Raw genomic sequence first — 22,783 nt, 5'->3', positions numbered from 1 at the left:
CCAACAGCAACCACAGCAATGGCTACCTCGCAAGGACAGGACTGGAATGAAGCAGCCAATCGCGACCGCAGCAATGGCTTACTTTACAAGGACAGGACTGGGAGGATTCGCCGCTCCTGCGCAGAAGATTGGCGCAACCCACAAGGCAGAGTACAAGAGCACAGATAAATCACACAAGAGTATCACAAGAATTATAATTACAGCTATCAATGTGATACAGTAACCCGCGAACGCAATATGGAAATCAACAAACACGCTAGTATGCGTATATATTGGCAATGAACCAATATATGATGCAAGACTAGCAAAAATAACAAACGCTGACTAGAATATGTATATATTGGCAATGAACCAATATATAACATAAATCAGGATGACTAGCTAGATCTGAAGCAATGCAGCAACTAAGCTAGGCAATACAATACTACAACTCTATACTAGAAGGAGTACGTATATATGTCCCCGTGGGAGATATATAACATAACTCCACAAGAACTAAACTAGAAAGTAACAGTACAAGGAACTATATTTCACAGTGTTCAGAGACCCAGTATCAGCCTAGACTGACTGAAACTATGATGGGCGGGGCGCGCCTGCAGGAAGCAAACCTTTATACTGAAGTCATCCAACGAGAGCAGAGATGCAAATCTCCACACAGGTGAATGGTAATCAGTCAGAAGCAGGCTGGCTTGACCACCATTCCCTAGCTGACAGACTATCACAAGCAATGCTATGCTAGTAAATGCATGTGAAGGAATCAGAACTACTTGGCTGCAGCACCTCTGCAGCCAGCAGTACATGCTGCAGAAGCGATCATGACACTTCCCTTTCATTGCTAAACTGTCATTTTAAATACACCTGAGCAGTGGTGCTCATCCAATATTTGGGTATCCGAACTATCCAGATAATCTGAACTTTTTCCACTATCCGAATTTTGAATAGCAATTCGGATATTTTTTTAAATCTGAATAGCTCTATCCCAGCAAACTCGGGTTTCCCATCTGAGAGAGAGAGAGAGAGAGAGAGAGGGCTGGTGCACACCAAAACCCGCTAGCAGATCCGCAAAATGCTAGCAGATTTTTAAACGCTTTTTTTTATTTTTCTATGGCGTTTTGCTAGCGTTTTGCGGATTGCTGCTGCGGTTTTCAGTATAGTAGATTTCATATATTGTTACAGTAAAGCTGTTACTGAACAGCTTCTGTAACAAAACCGCCTGCAAAACCGCTCTGAACAGGCGTTTTTCAGAGCGGTTTGCGTTTTTCCTATACTTAACATTGAGGCAGAAACGCATCCGAAATCCAAAAAATGCCTCACCCAGGCATTTTTCGTTTCTGCAAAACGCCTGCCGCTCTGGTGTGCACCACCCCATTGAGATACATTGACCAAGCAGATCCGCAGCCGCAAGCGGATCTGAAAACGCCCAAAAAGCCGCTCGGTGTGCACCAGCCCAGAGAGAGGGATTTTAAGTCCCCACATCATTAAAAAAACATGATGCTACATGCCTCATTTACCCTAAAAAAACGTTTTAAAGGCAATTTAAATAAGCATTCTTCAGACTTTGTTCCCGTATACTGCCAATATGTTAGAGCACACCACCATATGTACATTCAGCATTCAAAAGAGATGCATAGATTTTTCAGCAAATATAAATAAATGTCATTCAGATGCTTTAAAGTGGAGCTGAACTCTTGCACAGGACAGAAGGAAAACAGAGAAATGTACCATGTATGTATTTAGAGAGCCTGTCTAATCTCCCTCCTCTGTGTCACAAGTTGTAATTTGATCTCTACACTGTGTCACCCGACTGCCACAACAGCTAAGCTCATTTGAAAGCACAGGATGTTAAAAATATGTCTGCTTCCATAAAAGCAGGAAGTAGACACACTGCCGATTTATTGCAGGATTTGTATCAGCTGTAACAAAAATGTTTTTATTGAATGTTGTTGCGTATCTTTTTAGGCAGAGAGGAAGTTCTGAGTTCAGGTCCACTGTAATTACAACAGAACATCCAAAGTGGGTCTTGACAGGATGTTTGCTACTTACCTGTTCTCTGTTTTGGATGGGCTTCTCTCCATTGCACTGCCCTGCCAGTTGCCACCTGTTGGTGACTCCGACTGCAGCCAGTCACACAGAGGACAAAGAATCAGCGCATGCTCTGGTCACTCGCGCTCCCTGTAATTTCTCGCTCCTCCCCAGATGTGCACAGCACACGAGGCCGGTACAGTGTTATGCATTCTTGACAAGTACCAGTCATACATCAGCGACATTTCTCAAACATGCATGCCCAGAACACTATCAGCTGCTGTGCACATTCGGGCAGGAGAGCAAATTACAGGAATTATTTGTTGAATGGGAGGCAGAGCAGCACAACTGAGATGAGCACATTCAAACCAATGATCGCTAGTCAGAGTGTTGGACATTTTTTTTTTTTTGGGGGGGGGGGGGGTGCTTGGTGATAGCAGGCCTAGGGCACTGGAAAGTACAAATCCGGCCCTGATCATACTGTGATCACGGCCATTTACATATGGACAAGAAGGCATGGGCTAAGGTGATACGTTTCATTCAGTACTGTTTGTCTGATACATCTGAACCTTTTTACTCATGTGCTTGTTTAAAATGAATAGGATAACATTTCCTGCATCATTCCTTACCTATAGAGAAATCTGTCACCCAATAAAGGAGTGCTTAATTAATTATAGATCAATTCAAGGCTGAAGAATTGTTGAAACTCTAATAATTGTCAAGTTCTGTGCCCAGCAATGCAGGTGACACCAAACAATCCTGATAGAGTTGTTAAGCAACATGTGTACATCATAAATATGTGAGAGAATGAGAAAGCTACAATATAGAGCACACTATGCACCACAGCACATAGCAGGCATGATGGATATCCATCAGAGAAATGATGGCATCCCTTGGAATGTAAAACAGCATGTCTGATTACTTTGTGTTACCTGCTGGAAAACTGTCAACACAAAACAGCTATGTTTAATTCAATTCTATATGTTAAGCAGTTTGTTGCATTCTATTATTTAAATGTATAATTGCAGTTGCAGTTTTTTTTTATTATTACTTTTACCATGACCCCCCTCATTTAAATTTGACAATTTTTTTCTTTCTATGTAATTTTGTGTTCCATTCATTATTTTTATCTAATGTAAAAAAAATGCCAGATTCAATGAGGAAGGGTAAACCTACATACACATTTAGGATTGTCATTTGACAGGATCATTTTTAATGGTTTTGAGTATCAGTTTATTCATGATCCCTGTACAAACATGCTGTTTAATTATTTAGTGAGCAGACTGTCCTGTGTTGTGGAGAGAGAAAGGGGAATAATGAGCATTAAGCTGCATGAAATATCTTCACCACAAACAAAACTATAGAATCACTATAATAAGTGCGACCATGGATGACAAAATGGACATAAACTTATATAGGAAAAGAAAAGACATCTATTTTGGAAATAATCATTTTCAGATTATACCACCACTTCAAAATGTAACAAATTTTTATAGAATATCAGTACAATAATAATAATAAAAAAAATAAAGCTGTGGAGGTTGACAAGTGCAAATTAGAGTGAAATATTATTATTATTATTATTATTAATAATTGGTTTATATAGCGCCAATATATTGTGCAGCGCTGTACAATACATAGGATTACAGACAATGATAACAGGTAATAGACAATAGATACAAAAATACAGGTAATAAGCAATAAGATACACAACACAAAAGAGGTAGTAATACAATGCCAGATCATACACTGGAGTGGTAGTGCTGATAATACAAGTTCACATATTTTGGCACGTCTGTACCCCTGGGGGACACAGAAGTGATTGGCAGTGATAGGCTAAAGCCTATCACAGCCTATCACAGTGATAGGCTGACTGGGGGAGGGAAGGAGGGAAAATTATTAAAGAAATAGACATTTTTATTAAAAAACAAATAAGAAAAATGTTTGTAAAAAAAAAAACATTGGGGGAGCGATCAGACCCCACCAACAGAGTGCTCTGTTGGTGGGGAGAAAAGGGGGGGGATCACTTGTGTGCTGAGTTGTGCGGCCCTGCAGCGAGCCCTTACAGCTGCAGTGGCCCAATTTATAAAAAAAGGGCCTGGTCTTTAGGCGGTTTTACACCCCGGGCCTCAAGTGGTTAGGTCAGTTATAATGGAGGATAAACTTTATTCTGGTGAGATTTTAACTTTGCCCCCATAGGCCGGGAAGAAGCAAAGTCCTATTTTAGGTTGAATATTTAGGATACATCTGTATAGCTCCGAACAGTGAGAACTGACACTACAGCACTTTTCATGGTTAGAGTTTGTTTAAGGAAGGGGGGGAGGGGTGGGAGGGACTCCATCAGTGCATTTATAAGATTTGGGAATTTAATCGGATACATGTTTTGCTGACATCAATAATTAATTGATTGTAACAATAACTAATGTACCATGCTGCATGAGCTTCTAACTTTTATAGTATAATTATGCTGATACGCATTGTCACCTGGAATGTTAAGGGGTTGTGTACCCCGAACAAGTGGTCCTTGGTGCTGCGCCACCTCAGGAATCTGGGAGCAAATGGGGTGTTGCTCCAAGAGACGCACTTACTTGGTGATCATTTTCCCCTTATGAAAAAACTCTGGGAGGGTAGTGTATATGGGTCTTCAGCTTCTGGGAGGAGGGCTGGCATAGTTATATTACTGCATAAGTGTCTGCTGCAGTGGCATTCTTAGCGTCGAGCGGCAGGAGCGGCCCGTCCCGGGTGTCTTCATGGTTGGGGGGTGACACCCGGAGCCCTGTGCAGCCGCCCCTGTGCTTTGCTTGCAATCCACTGCGGCCTGGGGTCTCAAGCTGGACTGCCCCCCTGTGTTGCCCTCCCTCCCATCAGACCTGCAGGTCAGCGCGGTGAGCAGGGACAGACCTCCGATCAGCGTGGGACCCGGCGAACAGAGCAGCGCAAAGTATTCCTGACTACTTTATATGCGAAAATGACTTCACTCGTCATCTCCTGCATTTGAACTGACTCGCACGGCTGGTATGTGCCGCTCTGTCAGCCGGGTTCCATGCTGCTCGGAGGTCTATCCCTGCTCGCCGCGCTGATCTGCAGGTCTGATGGGAGGGAGGGGGAGGAAAGAGAAACACCCTACCTACCTACCCACCTACCTACCCACACACTGCTACCTAGCTAAACTCAAACACTGCTACTCATCTACATACTTACCTAAAACCTACCTAACCATTCTACCCACCCACTACTACTTACCTAAACCCTACCTACCTATCTAACCACCCAGACAATGCTATCTACCTACCTAACCACCCACACACTGCTACCTAGCTAAACCCACACACACTGCTACTCATCTACATACCTACCTAAAACTTACCTAACCACTCTACCTACCTAACCAACCACCCACTACTACTTACCTAAAGCCTATCTAGCTATCTAACCACCCACATACTGCTACCTACCTATCTAACCACCCACACACTGCTACCTACCTACCTAAACCCACATACTGCTTCCTACCTACCTAATACCCCACACACTGCTACCTACCTACCTACCTACCTAAACCCACACATTGCTACCTACCTACCAAAACCCACTGCTACCTACCCACCAACCCACTCATCCATCACCTGGGGACACCCTATTATCTGTAGTGGGGGCACCTTACCACCTATACTGGGGGTCACCTTACCAACTATACTGGGGGGGGGTTACCTTACTACCCATACTGTGGACACTTACCACCTATACTGGGGGATAGTGATGGTGGAAAAATCACAATTTCCATTTTACTCATGCTGAGTTTGAGGAAGCGGGAGGACATGAATGCAGAAACGGCACGTAGACAGTTGGAAACTCTGGATAGTAGTGAGGACAGGTCAGGAGCTGAGAGATAGATTTGGGTGTCATCCGCATAGAGGTGATATTGGAAACCAAAAGAGTTAATTAATTGTCCCACGCCACAAGTGTAGATTGGGAAAATAAGTGGCCCAAGAACCGAGCCTTGAGGTACACCAACAGACAGTGGGCATGGGGAGGAATTGGTGTTAGAGAAGAGACCGTGTAAGAGCGTCCAGAGAGATAAGAGGAGATCCAGGAATGTGCTAGGCCCTTGATTCCTAAAGATGACAGCATCTGGAGAAGCCGAGCATGATCAACCGTGTCAAAGGCAGAGGAAAGGTCAAGGAGTATTAGAATCAGGGATGCTCATCCGGATTCCGGATATCCAGGTAACCCGTCCCAGATATCCGAACTTTTTTACGCTATCCGATTCGGATTTGGATTCCGGATTTTTTTAAAAATCCGGCTAGCTATCTGCGGATATTTGGCCGCATAACCCGGATATCCGTGGATATTGCGGATATCCGGATCCGAAATACTGTAACTAAGGAGATGACATCCTGGAGCCAATCAGAGGGCTCCCAGCAGAAGCCCTAGCAACCAATCACAAAGGGGAACCCTGGCCAGCCCCACCTGACCTCATTGAGCCAATCAAGGGGCGCCCAGCCTAAACCCTGGCACCCAATCACAGAAAGAAACACTGGCCAGCCCCCTGTATAATAAGGAGGGCTGCCATGATGAGACATATCGTCTTAGCTTGCTGAATGCTCACTGAGAGACATGCTCCAGTGCTGGTAGCCTAGCAAGGGCTGTACACAGTTATAAACCTAAAGCTTTTCAGTGATTAACCTCTTCACTACTATCACTACACTATTGTTAAATCGTTAATTAGCTTGATTGATGTCATAGTGTGACAGTCAGAGTGTGTGCTCCAGTGCTGTTGGGCCTAGTAGCAAGGGCTGTACACAGTGATAAGCTGTTCTGTGATTAACCCCTTTCACTATTATCACTACACTATTGTTAAATCGTTAATTAGCTTGATTGATGTCATTGTAAGACAGTCAGAGTGTGTGCTCCAGTGCTGCTGGCCTAGCACTGATAAACCAAAAGCTGTTCAGTGATTAACCCCTTCACTATCACTGCACTATTGTTAAATCATTAATTAGCTTGATGTTATTTGTGTGACAGTCAGAGTGTGTGCTTCAGGCAGCTGCTATGTGTCTGTGTGTGTGCTGTACACAGACCAGCCCAGCTGCTGCCTGCTGGCCAGCTATTGGCCTTAGGTATAGGTTAGGTTAGGGATTAGGGGATAGGATTACTGTGTTATTGTGTAGTTAGTACTGTACTACTGCAGTTAGTGCTAGTAGTTGTTAGAGTAGTAGTGACATGTGGCAAGTGCCACAGGACACGTGGCAAGTGCCAAGTAACACGTGACAAGTGCCAAGTGCCACGTGACACGTGGAAAGTGCCAATTGCCACGTGCCAAGTCCGGCATGCTCTTGGCACACATTATACCTGCTGCTGCTGCATTGCCCTGCTCCTGCTGCCTGTGCAGCTCCCACAGGCCACTGCTACCACCTATATTTAACCCAAAACACAATTGCTGCGTAATTTTTTGGAGGTGTCTTGGCTGAAAACTGTCATGTCCCAGTTGTGCAGTTGGACTTTGGACACAATGTGGGCTGCACGACCACTGTCTGGAACCTAGGCCTAATGTTAATTGACAGCCATTTTTTTTTTGGGTGGGGGGGGAATTTAAGTCCCCACATCATTAATTAGTTTTCCCCTTTAAAAAATAATGATGCTACATGCCTCATTTACCCTAAAAAAAACATTTTTAAAGCAATTTAAAGGGCACTTCTGTTTTTTTCTATCCAGATATCCGAATACACCCGGATAGCCCGGATAATGCGTTCGGATATCCCCATGAACGTGCATATCTGAAAGTTCGGATTCGGATATCCGATCCAGATCCGGATATCTGGGTATCCGAATCTGGATCAATTCGGATTTTCAAAAGTGGTATCCAAGCACCCCTGATTAGAATGGAGAACTGGATTTTGGATCTAGCTACCAGTAGGTCATAAGCAACTTTCATAAGGACAGTTTCAGTGGAATGGTGTGTGCAGAATCCAGATTGAAATGGGTCAAGTAAGGGGTTGGTAGAGAGAAAGGCAGACAATTCTGAATGGATGTGGCGTTCCAGCAGTTTAGAAGCAAAGGGGAGGAGCCAGACAGGATGGTAATTGGATAGAGAAGTTGGATCAAGAGAGGTTTTTTTGATAAGTGGTGTGATAGCTTGTTTGAATAGATAGACAAGCGGCTGATACCCATTTAGAGGGAAGTGAAGGAACGCAAACTCAACAAATACTTGAGAGACCGAGATGATTTTTTGTCTGGCCATATTTTTGACTGGATTCCTGTTGAACCAAAGTCTAAGCCTAAGAGTAATAGGAGGAAAAATTCCCTGGTACCTGGACCTCTGACTCGGGATCTGAATCAGAGGGAGATAATAAAGGGAAAAAGCCTAGGTTGGTCCCTGTTGGAGGAAGAAAACAAGGAGAAGGCATAGGAGGAGATGAGGACTACAATCCAAAAACAGTGTCTTGGAAGGGTCTGACAGTGATCGAGGACTAATAAAATCTGAGGACACTACAGATAATTTGCAAGTAATCAACCTATCAGGAGTTGTTTTACCAGAAGCCTGTGTCGAGGTGTTAGACAAGGGCCTGAACTTTGTAGTTTCTGGAAAATTCAACTACACTCGCTTTGAGATGGATCTATACAGAAACGTCAGGAGCATGAACATTTTCAGGATGTTTGGTGGAAATTCTGCCATTGAAAAAGAAAAAGGAATTGGACACCTTGGTTTCTAACCAAATTGGATGTTTAGAGAGTGTTTAGCCTTAAACGATTTACAATCTTTAATGGCAGAAACTAACATCATGGAGTAAGAGAGTCAGGGATCAGTGCCACAGTATAGAGCCTGTAAATCTGTCACACCCTTCCCACCATTAGCAGGATCTACATTAGACAAGCCGCCGCGTGTGCTGACAGCAAGGCAGCGTGTGTCTGGTGTGGCTGAGTCTGTTAGTTCACACAGGCTTAGAAATACGCGCGCGTGCGCTGAGAGGCAGAACTTTTATGGTGGGCAAGGGGAGATCAGCTGACCAGGCCGGTCAGCTGACCTCAGAGCTGGTAACTATTGGTTGAACACATAGTGGTGGTGCCAGAGAGCACTACTCCATATATAGTTACTGCTGGCCAGTCACAAGTTGTCTGCCGTTGCGAACACTACGTGGAAGCACTCAGACCTAGTCAGATCCAACAGTGTGTTTGAACCAGGAGGACCTGGGAATTCACACTGAGCCAGATTACTTGTATTATTATCATTCTGTTATTCATCAGACTAGTTCCAGGGTGTAGAGACCACGGACCTCACACCCAGACTAGGGAACTTGTGTTATCATTCTGTTATTCATCAGACTAGTTCCAGGGTTTACAGACCACGGACCTCACACCCAGACTAGGGAACTTGTGTTATCATTCTGTTATTCATCAGACTAGTTCCAGGGTGTAGAGACCACGGACCTCACACCCAGACTAGGGAACTTGTGTTATCATTCTGTTATTCATCAGACAAGTTCCAGGGTGTAGAGACCACGGACCTCACACCCAGACTAAGGAACTTGTGTTATCATTCTGTTATACATCAGACTAGTTCCAGGGTGTAGAGACCACGGACCTCACACCCAGACTAGGGAACTTGTGTTATCATTCTGTTATTCATCAGACTAGTTCCAGGGTGTAGAGACCACGGACCTCACACCCAGACTAGGGAACTTGTGTTATCATTCTGTTATACATCAGACTAGTTCCAGGGTGTAGAGACCACGGACCTCACACCCAGCCTTGGGAACTTGTGTTATCATTCTGTTATACATCAGACTAGTTCCAGGGTGTAGAGACCACGGACCTCACACCCAGACTAGGGAACTTGTGTTATCATTCTGTTATACATCAGACCAGTTCCAGGGTGTTGAGATCACGGACCTCACACCCAGACTAGGCATTGTTTGATATCTTTTATGACTTATTGCTTTCCTGACTACTCCTCTGATATCTGATTCGGTACCTTGCACATCTGATACTCTGTTGCCAAACCCAGCTTGCCTTGGATACCGAATCAGCTTCCTGTCTTTGTACTTTGTCTGTCCGTGTGTTGCCGACCTGGCTTGCCCGACCTCGAGAGCTATCTCTCTCCTTAAGAGATAGTCTACAGATCTGTCAGTGACGTCCACCTTCAGATGTCACTCACTCTCTAGTCCTTCCTACCTCCAGCCTGACTCCACACCTTGGAGAGTCTCAGGCTGCTGGAAGGTTCCTGTATGCTCTAAAGCAGTATTGCATATACTGGGCAAGATCACCTGCTTATCAGGTGTGTTTCTCAGAGTATTACTGTTACACCAAACACTCTTATATGCATAGGTGTCCAGAGGTTAGTAATATATCTGTATTATCGGTGATTCTGCAGATCATGAATAATCAGGTATATATCTGTATTCTTGGTGATACTGCAGATCACCAATAATCAGATTCTCTCTGCGTGCTGACACCGATCGTTACAGTACAATTATAACACAAACCTGACTGCACTAAATAGGCATGCAAGGAGCACTCCCCAAGGATAAACTACACTAGAATAAAGTAACAAGATACTGAGGCTCTAAGGTAAGTTTCCCTACAGAGGAACTATGTCGAGCAAGGAATTCTGGGAGGAAATGACATTTATACTCAAAACCCTCCAAGGAAGCCAGCAAGCAATTTGCATGACAAGTGGATGCAAATCCACCCACAGCAGTGAACTGACAGAAAAGGCCTGTTTCCCCCAGACTTGCATTATGCAAGCTGCATAAGAAACTATCCAAATGTCCAGGGAAACAAGACCAGCAGAGCAGATCGGGACAATCTGATAAGGAGTCGAATTGCAAAATAGAAAATGCACTTGTGGTGTTGGAAAGGGACGGGGGAGTTAATCTTGGGGTTTACGGGGTTTCCTTTTTCAGGAAATTGGCAATATTGTTTATCTGAAGGCTACTCTGGTAATTGAGATTGTTGTACAACAAGAATTTTGGAAATAAAATAGGTTATAAAAAAACACTGTACTGAAAGCTACATTTTAGTCCTATATTCCAGTTATCCTAGTGTACAGGCTCCATTTTATTCCATAGGACTACTCAATCTTTGCCAGGCCTTGGGGCAATGTGCATTTCCTGTCATGTATCCAAAAACAGATTAGCATAGCTAAGCACAAACCTTGATCTGAAAAGCTGGAGGTGATATTATTCATTGTAAAAGAAGCTTCTTTTGTTCCAAGTAAACATTGTACTTTGGACTATAATCTGCCATTCTTCTGCCAAAATCTCCATGGAACTTGGTAAAATAAAATTCAGGTTTTAAAATCCCTGCTGATGAGAAATGATTATATGCAATAGCTTGTCAAAACTTTCTAACATGCATCCTTCCTGTGATTTCACCTCAACCAAAATATGCACTTTAAAGCCAGTACTTTTTTTTTTATTTATTTAAGTTTAGGTTATACCAGATAAAGGTATGTATAATCTATTATTAGTTTCTTTATACCTTGATTCTACTCACAAAAATCCTGATATATATATATATATATATATATATATATATATATATATATATATATATATATATATATATATATATATACCTATGTATACCTAAAAAAAATATCTATTTATAAACCTAGATATTCGGGTTTGTGATCATTGATACCATTTTCTTACCTTTCTAATTTTTTTCTCCAGGGTTTTCCCCCAGCCCCTAGCAGTCTGTGTTAACTGACCGTGGTCACGAGCTTCTGCGCATGCACAGACACATCTGCTCACTGGTCTCATTCAGTTCACAACGACTTAAACTACACAACCGCAGAACGTTCATGGAAGCATGATGACAGAGGCCACACAGAAATCTGAGACCACAGCTGTAGTTGGTGATCTTATGGAGGGGATAGAGACACACTGGAGGGCAGTAGAACTGCAGTAAGGGACCATATAAATTTATTTTCAGCTTGGATATTCTTTAAACTCCAGTTCCAATATTTATTTTATAAAATCATATAAACTTTGTTTTTTGAGGAGGGGAGCGGAGCTGGAGGCATGTCCCCGCTGTCACTGGGATAACCTTGACACACTAAATAGCTACATATGTGACACAGAACAGGGGTTGGCAAAGCACTGGACTACTAGTTCTGCTATAATAATTTAATTTATTAATGTTATAATTGTTGTTAAGACTCTCTAATAATAACTGTAATCAGTATGCCATTTTGCATGGAGAACATCAGATTTACTGTTGTAGCAGTAGAGGAATAGAGTGCAAAGAGCCAAAAGCTTTTTTTTTTCTTAAGTTAGCTAATAAATAAAATCATCCTGATTCAAAACTTCTTGCATCTACTTCTGTATCCAGTGATATTCTACAATCTTTAAAATCATACACTGAGCTACATTAATTTATCTTCTCAGTTTACAAACATTTACAGTGAGTTCTTAAAGATACCAATTACCACAGATAAAAATAGAGACAAATTATCGCTATAAGAATTATATCTAATATATATATATTCTCTATCACCCCTAATTATACCAGAGAACTACATGCACATCAAAACGGCATAGGTATAAGGCTGACAAAGGATTCTTTGAAAATTACTTCGACAAAATCTGCTTACCCTCAGACCAATTATACACACATTATAGTCAACAGTAATACATGACACAAAACTACCTACAGATTAAAGACAAAGTAGAGCAGACATAAAGCTGACAAACATTTTTTTCTCTGAACCTAAATACTTACCACACAGTCTGCTAACCATCAGACTAGTACACAGACAATATAACAAAAAAATACAAAGCATGCACTATTCTATAACAAACAGAAAACACATATATATTCATGCAGCATGCCACATATATAAGCAAGCAGTTTATTTGTCCGATCACCGAGTCCCGTGCCATACAAACGCCGTTCCCATTATTCAGTCTCTCTCCTATCTCCCTTTTTTTTTAAAGTTTGCTTTGCTTCAGATGAGACAGATCAGTTTAACACGTAAAAGTGAAACTTCAACTGCACTCTGAGATACTTCTCCCTTACTCCATTATTAAGCATTCCGCCTATTACGGTGCTTATCCCAATTACCATTACTCCAAGCCGGCAAGCACTCTCCCTTATGAGGTGCAATAAACCATAAAACCATAAATCCTAGGGCTGTATAACCCCCTATACTAAATGATTATAAGATGAGTCTCCAAGACACTGGGCAGGGTGGATTTCCCTACACAAGAGGCAGAGGTAGAAAATAAAACATTCTACTTACCCCGTGTAGGTACTTTGCATTCCTGCTGGCAGCGAAACACTTCTGACACCAAACTGTTAGGTAATAAAAACCATAGTGGGTTCTTCTCAAGACTCCAGTCACACCATACATGCATACACCACAGTCGGCCTCGGTAATCGGTCAAATCGGTGGCACCGGGAGTAAGAAAAGAATACACACAGATCGATATGTGCGTTCAAGATTCACTCAAAGGTTTATTTACTTTTCTGCTGTTATAAAGAAGAAAATTATGTATTTTGCATCATTGAGCATCATAGAAGAAAAACAGCCAATAAATACTATTAATATAATGAACAGAGAATAATTAATGAGCACTAAACCTTCTCATAACAATGACTTGTTCATCATTCTTGCATACAGTAAATATTACGGCTAAGTTCTTATGTTTTGGGCAGTTCTAGCAATGTTCAGACAACTAAAGAAAACAATTATTGTTTTTCAACCTTGGTTAACTGGACAGAAAAATATTGTTTGTGGGAAACATGAATAACAGTTTAAAGGGAACTTACCATTTCATAAATCTCCCTAGTGACTTTACTTAAAAAATGGCTTCACAATGGCTATAAAATATGTACAATTTGATGTAATATAAAAAGTTACAATATAAATAAAATGGCATCTTAAGGAACAAAATGACCACTAAGAACAAAATGGCTGCCACTGAGCACAACATGGCCACTCAGCACAAAATAGCAGCTACAGTAAGAGGTTCAAATAATCTTATCAGTACCTACAGAAGAGGATAGCACCAAACCACTTGGAACAATGCCATAGTTTAAAGAAATGAATTTTGCTAGTGTACACCTTAAGGAATAATAGACTTGGAGGTCCTTAGACAATGGATAACTGTAGTTAAAGCTGAAGTTAAAGCAAGGCAACGTACAAAGTCAGCATGGAAAAATATTATGAAGAGATAGAGTTCAGGGCAGGCAGATTACAGATGTTAGTACAGGTTAAAGTTCTCTAGCAAGAACTGGGTCTTCTTGATGTCCTGATTTAGTTTTGATCGAGGCAAAGACATAGAGCATGGCAGCAACAAAGCACTGAGTACTGTGAGTTTAGATGATATTAATATAACATCTGTGGTAGGTGGTTGAAGTTATCAGAACTTTAGAGATGACTGCCTATGCCAAGGTCAGGGTGACTGAAAGGTAATGATTCTTTCTAGACTTCGTTTCTAAAAGTGGTACAATTCTTCCTTTAGAAAGAATCAAACTGCTAAGTATAGGCAGCCAAAGAGAACCCCCCCCCAGTTTAGGCAGCCAGAGAGTGACCCCCGAGTGTAGGTAGCCACAATGTACCCCCGAGTTTAGGTAGCCAGAAAGTGACCCCTGTGCTGGTAGCCACAGTTTGCCCCCCACTATAGGTAGCCAGAAAGGGCTCTCAAGTATAGGTAGGCAAAGTGCTCCTCCCTTTTATCCCACCACTACAGGTAGCCAGAGAGTGTGCTCCCCCATTCAGTATAGGTCCCCCAAATGCCTCCCGCCCCTATGCAGGTAGGCATATGTTACCTCCCCGGGATTTGGCCACTTGCTGCTAGTTTTCCTCCTGTCCTATGGTTGGCACTCTTGCTCTATGCTGGGATCGCTGTCTGTCATCATGTAACTGGCAGTTATCTCGGCATAGTGATGGTGGAGTTCCAAAAGGACACAGAGAAGATGAGCTGCTGCCACTGGATCTAAGGGGGGGAGAGTAATTACAGTTCCATGTTTGTGCACTATGCACACCACCCTCCTAGCAATATACCGCTAATTGCTGTAAAAGGTAAAACCCTGAGCTGCACTCGGGAATACCACTAAGGGGGTTAAACATCACAAGGAGGTCATGTGTGCAAGCATGCAAATAATACTATTTGTGTCTGATGATTAGAAATGCCATCATTATTGATGATTTTTGTAGTTTCATCATCTTCTGTGGTGCTATACAATGAAAAAAAAATGAATGGAAGTACACAATATACAGGCATTGGTATACATAACAATACAGACATTTGCACATACAATAGAAGTGGTAGACAGTATTATAAGTTACAGTGACAAATGGATGATGAGTAACAAAGCACAGCATTTTTCAAGACACAAAAGGGAGTGAGCCCTGCCCTTGCAAGCTTACAATCTTAAGGCTTACCGTCCGTCACTTTTCAATATGAATGCAAGTTTACAAGCACTGTTGTTTAACATTTTCAGATCAAAAACCTATTTTGGCAAACGATTTGGTAAATAGTTTTAAAAGTTTATTTAATTTACTTCGAACTCATATGTCATCGTCAAAGCTAATATTGTGCAAACAAATATGTGTAATGTCCCTTGGCATATTCATGATTATGCTAATCAGTATAGTACTGAAGTAGCTGGTGAATTCCCTTTTGATTTGTGCTTTGTAACAACAGCAAAAAAAATCTGAATACATTATCGCAGATTAAGAGTCCTGCAAACGTAGTAAACTTGCAAAAAGTACAGTATATCATGTAGGATTTCTCCAAGAATTATTTTTATATTAATAAATGAACATGATGGAATGTGAAGTAAGCGTTTCAACATTTTATAGCAAGCACTTTATTAGATATACAGTATAATTTAATACTTTTCTAAATAACAATTTAATATGTTTAACTAAAGTGCAACTGCAGCATTTCTACACTGCAAACTATTACCCACAAAAAATAAACTTAAGTGTTGTGTATAATAAATGTATCACTGTTCTACTTACCTATTACAGGTGTATGGATGTCCACAAATATTTCCACCAATCTACATGCTCATTACATTAAGTTTAAGGTATCATTTAAAAAAATAAAGCTGTTATAACTTGAGTATAGAAGATTTATTTATTTTTGGGGGGGCACATAAACATTGGAAAAGTAGTATTTCCCCCAACATTGGATACAGGTGCTTTGCCAAAGGGGAAGCTTTGTCACCTTTTGCCCTGAAAGGCGCTGCTTTTTGGTTTCCGTGCATGTCTGTGCTAGAGATGGCTCGAAACGGTTCGCCGGCGAACGGGAACCGTTGAACTTCCGTGGTTCGCGATTGCGGAGAACCGCAAACTTTTTGGGAAGTTTGGTCCGCCCCTATACTACATCATTTCATTAGGGTCAACTTTGACCCTCTACATCACAGTCAGCAGGCACATTGTAGCCAATCAGGCTACACTCCCTCCTGGAGCCCCCCTCCCCCTTATAAAAGGCAGGCAGCGTCAGGCATTTCACTCACTCGTGTGCCTCTTGGAGGCTTGTTAGCTTGCTCCTTGCTGATTCTTATTGCTCTTTGAGAGCTAATCTTGTTCTTGTGATCTATTTTTTTCTGGTGGTTTGCGTTCGCCATGTAAGGCGAACTTTCCTGGAAGTTCGGTTCACCCCCATAGTGCACCATTAGGGTCAACTTTGACCTTTTACATCACAGTCAGCAGGCACATTGTAGCCAATCAGGCTACACTCCCTTGTGGAGCCACTCCCCCCCCCCTTATAAAAGGCAGGCTCCGCCAGCCATTAAACTCACTCATGTGCCTGCATTAATTAGAGAAGGGACAGCTGCTTCAGACTCTCTCATAGGATAAGATTAGTTAGGCTGTTGTAGGCTTGTTAGCTTGCTCCTTGCTGATTCTTATTGCTAAAATAGCACCCCACAACAGCTCTTTTGAGAGCTAATCTTGTTCTTGTGATCTGTTTTTTTGTGTGTGTGTGTGGCCCACTTGCATTATATACAGCCCTGTCAGTCAGTCGCAGCTGTCCTTTGGCCCCTTGGTGGTAATTCCTACTGTGCCACTGCCAGGCCCAGCACATTCAGTGACTACCTATGTGTGTGGCAGGCAGCTGCACATTTGTAATCCCAATCACTGCACCTATTCACTGTTCAGTGTACCTACCTACCTACCTGAGCACACGCATTGTTAATACCACTAGTCATTGCACCTGTTCACGGTACCTGTGTGTGTGTGACAGCTGCACATTTGTAATACCAATCACTGCAGCGCATACCTGTAACCTGTTCAGTGCACCTACGTGACCGCAAGCAGTGTAATATACCACCAGTCACTGCACCTGTTCACGGAACCTATGTGTGTGGCAGGCAGCTGCACATGTTTAATCCCAATCACTGCACCTATTCACTGTTCAGTGTGCCTACCTACCTACCTACTTGAGCACACGCATTGTTAATACCACTAGTCATTGCACCTGTTCACGGTACCTGTGTGTGTGTGTGTGTGTGTGTGTGTGTGTGTGTGTGTGTGTGTGTGTGTGTGTGTGTGTGTGTGTGTGTGTGTGTGTAATATTTGTAATACCCATCACTGCAGCGCATACCTGAAACCTGTTTAGTGCACCTACGTGACCGCAAGCAGTGTAATATACCACCAGTCACTGCACCTGTTCACGGTACCTGTGTGTGACAGTTGCAGATTTGTAATACCAATCACTGCAGTGCATACCTGTAATCTGTTCATTGCACCTACATGACCGCAAGCAGTGTAATATACCACCAGTCACTGCACCTGTTCACGGTGCAATGACCACCGGCTCTATGAGTGTGTTGGGGTTGGGGGGCACACCAGACCCAAGAAGATAGATAATAAGGTTGTTGCTTCATTGTGGACAGACCAGATTCGATCAGCTGGACACTCAGTCACTGTTGTTCTGTCATTAAGCTACCTCAGCCCGACCATATGGGCTTAAAAACCTCCATCGTCTGCACTCTGGCCATGGTGCGCACCAGTCCAACACGGCCTTCACTACACAAACAGCTGTTTGCGGTGCATTACACAGTGAGTTTGGTCTGTCAGTGTGAAGCAGTACACTAATTACACTACCTGATTGATGTATACGCATGCAATATGTTTTAAAGCACTTTAGGCCTCCAATGTAGCAATAAAATGTGATTTCTCCCCTTAAAACTCTGCTGTGCATCAAATCCTGACTTTTCCCGGGGAGTTTTGGCATGTATCCCACTCCGCCATGCCCCCCTCCAGGTGTTAGACCCCTTGAAACATCTTTTTCATCACTTTTGTGGCCAGCATAAATGTTTCTAGTTTTCAAAGTTCACCTTCCCATTGAAGTCTATTGCGGTTCGCGGAAGTTCGCATGTTCGCAAACTTTTGCGGAAGTTCGCGTTCGCGGTACGTGAACTGAAAATCGGAGGTTCGAGCCATCTCTAGTCTGTCCATGTCAGTGTACATCATCTTGTTATGGTATGTGGTGGGGAAGACGGAATACATGCATTGACCTCTCCATCCTAGCAAGCCAGGATACATTCCTGAATAAGTAAAGTAGTAAACTATGTCAACCACACACACACACACAACACACACACACACACACACACACACACACACACACACACACACACACACACACACACACACACACACACACACACACACACACTGATGGAATATTAAATTGTGCCCTATCTTTATAACAAGTCAATTACGTATATATTAATAAGGCATGCCACTTTCTACTTTCATATCAGAGATTCAGTATAACTGCCAGAGGGAGAATGGCTATGCCAACAAACTGGTACACAATAATGCTGTCAGCTGAATTTGGGCTGACATCAGATTAATCGCAAATATCAGCTTCTTAGGCCTGACAATCAAAACAAAACAATAACCACATTATTGTTGGGCTTGCAGTGATGAGAAGGCCCTCTGGCCTAGATACCATGTCTAGCAGCCACAGCTACCATTTCAGTGCAATCAGTGAGCAATTAGAGGCTTTGTTTACCTCTGAAGGCTGCCACAAATATACAGTCACCACATGGTGACGCTGCATTATCTTAATTTTTCCGCTAGTTAATGTCAGACTTTTTGGTGGCATTAATGTCATCATCATGCTGCAAGAAATCATGTCTCAGTCAATGCTGCCTCTATTGACTCTATTGACACAGATATAGGTATGTCCAGTCACCACAGCCATCACATCACAGGTGCCGCTGCGTGGACAACATTTTTGGGCTAGTTAGTTTTTTTGGTGGCATTCATGTCATTGTCGTGCTGAAAAAACAGCAATCTACAGTATGTGTCTATCAAAAAATATTATATTTTAAAGTGTGGAAAAAAATGTTCATATGTAGTTTGCAGGTTAATGTCAGAATTGTTGGTAACATTCATGTCATCGTGCTTAAAACTAGCATTCACATGGCTGCCCCTCCTCCCTCATGCTCCACTACCATACTGAGGGATGCCTCTTGGGTGTTTGTACCTGCTCTTATACTGGAGTACATCTCTCACTACCTATACTGGACTATAGGGCTACTTATACTTGGAGACATCTCTCACTACATATAGGGGGCAACTCACACTGGGGGACACATCTCACTTCCTATACTGAGGGGATTCTGAGGTGGGTACTTATAGTGGAGCACACCTGCCACCACCTATACTGTGGGGGGAGGGGAGGGTTACTGATACTGAGGGACAACTCTCATCAAGAATCTATCCAAGCCCCCAGGATGCCCCATTGTATCAGGGTGTGGGGCTTTAACTGAGAAAGCTAGTATCTATGTAGATCAACATTTACAGCCACATGTTTTGAGCCTTCCGTCATATGTTAAGGACACTTCACATCTCCTCACTATTTTGGAGGGTTTACAGTTGCCCCCTGGTTCTCTCCTAGTTACCCTGGATGTGGAGGCCTTGTATTCGAGCATACCACAGGATAAGGGAGTTATTGCGGTGGGAAAGTTCTTGTCTGAGTTGGATGTTTCCGAGTATGAACATAATCGCTTCATCCTGGAGCTTTTGTCTCTCATTTTGAACAATAATGTGTTCTTGTTTGATGGCTCCCATTACCTCCAGGTGCAGGGGGCGGCAATGGGTACAACGTGTGCTCCGTCGTTCGCCAACCTGTACCTGGGGGACTGGGAGCGAGGCCTTTTTGGCAATGACAGTTTGATCGTGTACCTGTGCCATATTGTCTCATGGCACAGGTACATAGACGATATTCTGATGTTCTGGACAGGGGGCGGGGATTTCCTTAATGAATTTGTGTCTACATTAAATAGGAATATATTAAATCTGAAGTTCACCATGAATTGTGACCCAACATCTGTGCCTTTTCTAGACCTAAGGATCAGTGTAGATCTGGATGGATACATCTCTACACAACTGTTTCGTAAAGAGACAGCAACTAATTCCTTTCTAAGGGCACATAGTCTGCACCCCAAGCATACCATACGGGGGATTCCTACCGGGCAGTACTTAAGAGTGCATAGAAATTGCTCCAAAGACACAGATTTTGAAAAAGAAGCCAAAGCGCTACGTGCACGGTTCCTCGAGAGGGGGTATAAAGAGAAATGGCTCAAAAAAGCCTATAAACGTGCCAAAGCAACTGATAGATCAGTGCTGCTGGGTCGATCAGACAGGATGCAGTCAAGAAATGGAGATGATAATAAAGCACGTCTGGTCACTAGATATTGTGACCAGGAAGATCAAATTTACAGGATTTTAAGCCGCCATTGGAACGTGCTCTGCACTGATCCTTCGGTCCAAGAATTTGTATCCCCCAGGCCCTCAGTAACTTTTAAACGTTCAAGAACTCTGAGGGACTCTTTGACAACTAGCCATTTTCGCTCAAGAGCAGTTTCAAAACACTGTACAGTGCTGGGCACCTATAGTTGTGGTGGGTGTGTGTACTGTAGATATTTGCAGGTGGGGGGTGAGGTTGCACTTCCCAATGGACGCACTTGGAAGTTGCGTCATTTTGTGAATTGCAATACCATCTGTGTGATCTATTTGTTGACATGCAGATGTGGATGCTTCTACATTGGTAAGACCAATAGGGCGTTCAAAGAACGCATTAAAGAACATATTGGAGACATTGGGGGGTGTAATTTCAAATCCCCCATCTCGAGACACGTCAATCTGGCACATAGAGGGGATGCTAGCTTCGTTCACTTTGTGGGTTTGGACAGAGTACACCCACATGAAAGAGGAGGGAACGTAGATAAGATTCTTTTGCAGATGGAATTGAGGTGGATCTTTACTCTTGATGCAACTAGAGGCAGGGGCCTTAAAGTGAACCTAAAGCCGATCCAAAAAAATGAGATTAGCTCACCTGGGGCTTCCCTCAGCCCCCTGCAGCCGATCGGTGCCCTCGCAGCTCCGCTCCGATGCCTCTGCACCCGCCGGCGAACACTTCCAGTTTGGCCATCACCGGCCGACAGGCATGGGAACGCGAGTGATTGTTTGCGTTCCCAGCCTGTATATCGCCCCCTATGCTGCTATTGCGACCTCCAGGCCGCAATAGCAGCATAGGGGGCGATATACAGGCTGGGAACGCGAACAATCACTCGCGTTCCCATGCCTGTCGGCCGGTGACGGCCAAACTGGAAGTGTTCGCCGGCGGGTGCAGAGGCATCGGAGCGGAGCTGCGAGGGCACCGATCGGCTGCAGGGGGCTGAGGGAAGCCCCAGGTGAGCTAATCTCATTTTTTTGGATCGGCTTTAGGTTCACTTTAACGATGCAGTTCATTATGGTGCTTTTCTTCCCGTGTAGAGATATCCCTCCTGTTCTAATCTTACCCTCCCCTTTCTCTCTCCCTCTCATCTCTTCTTTTCCTTTTCTTTCTCTCTTTTTCATATCCCCATTTCCTTCTTTTCTTTCCTTTTTTCTCCCCCTCATCTCTGCTCCCTTCTCTCCCCTCCCTTCTCTTTTCTCTATTTTTCTATTTCTCTATTTTTCCATTTGGGGCCACAGACCTGTACAATTAATATATAGGTGTAACTTTTGCAGGTAATGGTTTGACCCTTGTCAATAATTTATATAGTTGGTCTTACCTCCTTTACAAATATTTTTACGCCCATACTCCTATAATTATACTGTTCTTCGCAGTATGTGTATATATATTATGTGCAGTGTGGTTATTGTCCACTTTGCTTTGTTGTTTAGTAAGTAAGCCTTAGAATATATGTGCCGACGGAGGGCGTCAGGGCCTCCCGCGGTGGCGCTCTTTCTCCCACAGTCAGTGGGACGCTTCCTGTTTGCGTCCCACTGTGGAGTGCTTGGCACGCACACCCCCGTCACTATATGGTGCGTGGTGGGCGGAGACCGGCGCTTACACTGGGCCAAGATCTCCTATTGGCTGAAGCGTTCAAGAGGGAGGTGGGCGGGCTCCGGCGGGACGCCTTGAATACCCGCTGTTTGGTGCTTCAAACATCTTGACGCTTATCTCCGAAGAGGCCGATTGCGAAACATGTCAGATAGAATAGCGTCTGACGCCATCTCCCACACCCCCTAATCATTCACAGGATCATCCGGAACTATTCGCCATCCTCAAACCGCAGTCCTAGCGGTGGGGTAACTATGAACTAAGAACTATGTGCATGGCTGCTGGCTACATCTAATATTATCACTGGGGACATTAACTGATTATTGTGCATGAGCTTCGCATTAACATCATTGCATGCCACTAATGACTGTTCCATCGAGGATAATCATTGCCAGTCTTCATTACCTCTGCATGGCTTTACATCTTTGATTTGCAACAATGATCTACATGCTCCA

This window comes from Hyperolius riggenbachi, chromosome 5, assembly GCF_040937935.1.
Source record: "Hyperolius riggenbachi isolate aHypRig1 chromosome 5, aHypRig1.pri, whole genome shotgun sequence".
In the NCBI taxonomy this organism is placed as follows: Eukaryota; Metazoa; Chordata; class Amphibia; order Anura; family Hyperoliidae; genus Hyperolius; species Hyperolius riggenbachi.
This window is presented reverse-complemented; position numbering follows the sequence as displayed.